This window comes from Alligator sinensis, unplaced genomic scaffold (assembly GCF_000455745.1).
Source record: "Alligator sinensis unplaced genomic scaffold, ASM45574v1 scaffold1992_1, whole genome shotgun sequence".
NCBI classification, from domain to species: domain Eukaryota; kingdom Metazoa; phylum Chordata; order Crocodylia; family Alligatoridae; genus Alligator; species Alligator sinensis.
In genome coordinates this window covers 51,343-56,303 of record NW_005843341.1, presented here as the reverse complement: position 1 = coordinate 56,303, position 4,961 = coordinate 51,343, and the positions used below count along the sequence as shown (strand labels likewise).

Sequence of the window (4,961 nt, the reverse complement as noted above, 5' to 3'; positions counted from 1 at the left end):
TTCGGGCCTTCTCCGGAATGCCGCCCCTCTCTGGGGTCCACCGCAATGCTACCCCCCTTCTCTGGGGCTCACCGCACTGCTGTCCCCTTCTCCTGGATTCAGCATGCCCGCACTGGGGCTTCTCAGTAATGCCCCCTCTCTGGGGCTCATCACGCCCATGCTAGGGCTTCTCAACCGCCCCTCTCTGGGGCCGGGGTCTATGCACCCCGTACGCAGCACCCTTACTGGCGCTGGGGTCCCCATGCTGCTGTGGGTCCCCTATGAGGCCTCCTCCAACCCCTAATAGCCTCACCCAAACCACTGGTGATACAACAACGAAGCAAAACACAAGCCCCTAGGCTATAACTTAACTTAAAGCCACCCGGCTGAAACCACATTGCTCAAATGTCCCAGAGCTGCCATCCTTTACCCGGCATGGGCTGTACCTGCGGGTCTTGCATCTATCTTTGCTCAGGGAGCTCCTTTCTCTCCAGATGCTGGCAGGGAACTGCCCCTGGCCTCCTACCTGTGATTTATATAGGAGCCAGGCCCTGCCCCTTTCAGTCAGCTGAACTCCTGGTTGCCCTGGCAACCCACAGCTGGGCTCCTTATACCCTGCTAGGGCTCTTTCCCCCCCGGCAGTTTCCCCTCTTCAGGAACAGGGCACCTCAGCACCCTGTGACAATCTGGAATGGGCTTCCAAGGGAGGTGGTCCTCACCCCATCCTTGGGGGTCTTCAAGAGGAGACTGGACAGGCACCTGGCTGGGATCACATGACCCCAGGTTTGGTGACCCTTTTCTTGCCTGCCAGGGGCAGGGGGTCGGACTAGATGGCCCACTGAGGTCCCTTCTGACCCTGGAATCTATGAATCAGAAGTCTCCCACTGTAAACATCAAACTGAAAAACTCATTACAGTCGCACACAAGTGTTTCAAACAGAATCAGGCTCTTGGACTGTACTTTTTTTTTTTAAACCAGAAGTGTCCTACAGAGCTGGAACACAGCAAATACAGTTATAGACTGCCAAAATAAAATTTCCATCTGAAAACAAATTAATCTCAGAGTGGACTACCGTGAATCTAGTCTAGCTCTGCAATGGTGGATACCAAAATAGGATTAAGAGTTCACTCCATCTCTAATAGGTAGGGGTACACTGATAGCTGATTTTTAAAGAGGCATATTGGCCGATACCAATCCGATTTCCGATACCAGCCTGGCAGCTTGGAGAGCTGCATGCAGCTGGTAAGTTTGTTGTGGTGGAAGGGGAGGGGGGAAGGAAGGGGCATGGTGGGGCAGATCAATGCCCCGGCGGTGAGGGAGGAGTGGGGCTAGGGCAGGGGCTAGGGCAAGTGCTGCCCAGCTGTGGTGGGGGGTGAGGGCATGGGAAGGAGCCACGGCTTGTCCAGGAGGGCACGGGGGGTGGCAGCTCCTGCTGCAGTGTGCCACTTGTCTGGAAGCCACTTATCTGGCACCTGCCTGCTTATCTGGTGGTTCCCGCCACTGGTCCCACCACTGCTCCGGGAGGGCATGGGGGAGCATGTGCCCCTGGATCTGCACAGGATGGGGTGGGCTGGGAAGAGCCCCATGCAGCGCCAGGCCCAGCCCACCACACCCTGCACAGATCCAGAGGCACATGCCCCCCGCCCCCCCATGGCCTCCTAGACAAGCAGCAGGAGCAGCAGCGGGAGCCGCCAGACAAGCACCTCCTGGACAAGCGGCACGCAACAGCGGGAGCCGCCTTCCCTCCCACCATGCCCCCATGACAAGCTGCGACACCGTCCCATGGTGGCTGGGCAGTACTTGCCCCAGCCCCACTCCTCCCTCACTGCAGGGGCCTTGATCTTCCCCATGCCACACCCTTTCCCTCCCCTTCCATCACAACAGACTTACCAGCTGCAAGCAACTCTCCAAGCTTCTGCACTGTGCTCCTCGCCACCTACGCACATGCACAGGCCGTTTATCGGCCAAATTATTGGCCATATCAGGCCAATTTCTGATACAGACAATTTTCTTTATATCGGTACCGATCCAATATCAGACCGATGTATTGATGCACCTCTACTAACAGTATGATGTCCTTTAAAACCCATTGTTCTAACAAAGCACTAGTCTACCAACTAATACTCCCTGGGTGTATTTTGAGACATATCTCTTTATTCCAGTGACTGAATTGCGACTGCATTTCACCCATATGCCACATAGAGTCAACTGAACTCTGAAGAGCAATCCAGTTATGGATTCATTCTAGATGGCTAATCATTAACAGAATCATACCAATGCATGAACCAGAACAAACCTAGCTTGACTGTCAGTGCTGTAGCTGAGTTAGCAGTGTGCCCAGTTAGGGAACAATGAAAACAAACATACAAAAAAATAATCAACAAGTGATTTCACTAGAAAGTCGTGATTTCTAAAGCCGAAAATATAAACGTGGAGTCCCACAAGGCTATTTTTCAGAGCAGAATAAATGGTTATTTTCAAAAATCACCTATTATTTTTGGCAACATGCCCACTTATGTATGTCAATGCTGAAACTACTCAAGAACAAGGTTGTGCATGATCTTCAGTAGCAGCTGTTTAGTGGTAAGTTTCCATAAGTTCAATAAGTGGAAAGATCAATAAGTTAAAATGCAGACCAACACAGGAGGAAACATCCTCTCTCTTCCCAGTGACCACAAGACTCCCTTGTTGCTTTAAAGGCAAAGAAAAGTTTGCACAATCCTTTTCTTTAGACCAGAGGTTGTCAACCAGAGGTACATGTACCCCCGGGGGTACCTGGGAAGACCCTAGGATATACGCATGGGCAGGCAGGGTTGGAGCACCACCACCCAGTGCCGCCGCCTCCCAGGAGCAGGGCCTGGGGTGGGAGTGGGGGTGAGGGCAGCGGCACCTCTCTGCAGGCTGCATAGGCACCACCCAGCCAGCCGGACGCAGGGGGTGGGAGGGAAGCTTGTATGCAGCTCATACGCACCCACCACCCTGTGCTGCTGCCACTCTGCGTCCAGCCATGCCCCCACCCCGCTTCATGTCCGGCTGCCAGAGGTACACTTACTAAAAAAGGTTGAAAACCCCTGCTCTAGACCAGTGGTTCTCAACTCGCATACAGCCCAATGTGGCCCAAGTGACATCCTGTTAAAACATTTTTTAACTGGATACACAGGACATAAGTTATGTGGATGCAGCCCACATACCACATTGAGAGCTACAAGTGTAGCCTACTATGGCAAACAGGTTGAGAACCTCTGATCTAGACTGTTTCAAAACAGAAACTATACCAGCAGCAGCTGGACAAGCAGCATCTTTTGCCGTTTTACTTTTGTGATCATGGGTGTCATTACAGGATGTCTTCCTGCTACGTTCTAGGGAGCGAGCTGACATGGGAAAAGAGGAGGGGGAGCTGGAGGCCTCTTAAGTGAAAGGCATCTTGAGTAAATAGGCAGCTGGAAATGGAATACAAGGAGGAGTTATCCGACTGCAAAATGAACCATGGGATTTCTGTTTACTTCCTAGAAGGCAAACATTCACCTAGCACCAGTTCTCCCTTTTCTTAAGAGTCTCATCAGAGATGCCCAGAACTGAAGCAGTTCTGGAGGCTCTGCTAGTCCTTAATTCAGTGACTCTCAGCCATGGCATAGCAACACCCCAGGGTGCCACATGATCCTTTTAAAGATCCAGTAGGACACTGCACAACAGCTTCATTCTTAGGCACCTGAGGGATACACGAGATAAGCCAGAGACTTCATAGTGTCAGAGACATCTGGACCCGCTGGGGCCTTTCTGAGCCCTCTGCAACACAAGTATTGCTCTATTATTTGTCCAGAGTCAGAAAACAAAGGTGAGCCAAGAGCTGGCATTTTCCAGGAGGCATCTTGAGCCTCAAGAGGTCTAGAAAGTTTGTGAACTGCTGCCTTCATTCTTAGCTCCCAGGTCAAGGCTTAAGGCATGTTCTCGCAGGAACAGAGAGGCTTGCACTGCAGGGCCCTGTGGCTTGGGTTTTTATGGGGAACAAGAGGATTTCCAACCTGTTGACCCCACATGGGTGGCAGCAACGCCTGCTGGCAGCAGAAAAGAGCATCACCAGGGTCCAAGCCAGTGTTGCCAAGTGTAAAATAATTATCATAATTTCAACCCATGTACAATCAATACTGTAACAGTAAGTGTTCAAAACCTACAATCATTTTTGAGGCAGCTAATTGATGCATTATATGCAAAACCCAAGTCACTCTCAGGGAGTCTTAACTGACTTTTGGGTTTTTTGTTTTTTTTTAAAAAGAATATTTCATGTTCCAGGTCAAATTAGCCAAATCAGTTCCAAATCACATCAACTGAGCAGAACTTAGTGCTTCTAAACACTGTGCATGGTGCTACAATTGGCAAGCATCCTCCATTCCAGACCTATCACCCTGGAACTTCAGATCCTCCCAAATCCACTGGCAGGCATCCTCTGTGCAGGTCGAAACCTGGAGGTCTTGGGGCTTGGATGCCCCCAGGTACTTCGGATACTCAGGATTCGAATGGGTTTTTGGTTCTAGCCATTTTGTTCCTTGGAGAGCTCAGACCAGCAGAGACTCCCTATGCCTGAAGAAGGATGACTGCGCTCAAGTTTGTCAAGAACTTTTGTCCAACTACTCAGTTGGTCTAATAAAACATATCACATCCACCCAAAGAACCCTGCCAGGGTTTGAATTTTTTTTTAAACTTAATTTCTATCTGACGCCAAATTAGCCAACACTCATTCCAAATTCAAGAGTCCAGACCCAAAAGTGGCCCTACTACCGGCAAACATCCTCCACCCCAACCTGGGGCTTCAGATGTTTCCAAAACCTTTGGCAGGCATCCTACTTGCAGGCCCAAGCCCAGAGGTTTGTGGTTTGGATGCCCCCGAGTTTTGCTTGCCCTTAGCCATAAGGTCCTCAGAGCAAGCTAGGGAGAAGACTCCCATTTCCATAAACGGCTTAAAGCTGCTGCTCCGCGGCAGGGAC

At 50.8% G+C, this 4,961-nt stretch overlaps 1 protein-coding gene across 3 annotated transcripts in view; it reads right to left on the bottom strand.

Annotated features, from left to right (window-relative positions):
- BBS4 (Bardet-Biedl syndrome 4) overlaps positions 1–4,961 on the bottom strand; it is a 93,556-nt gene that overhangs the window by 87,580 nt on the left and 1,015 nt on the right. The gene's annotated exons all lie outside the window — the stretch shown is intronic.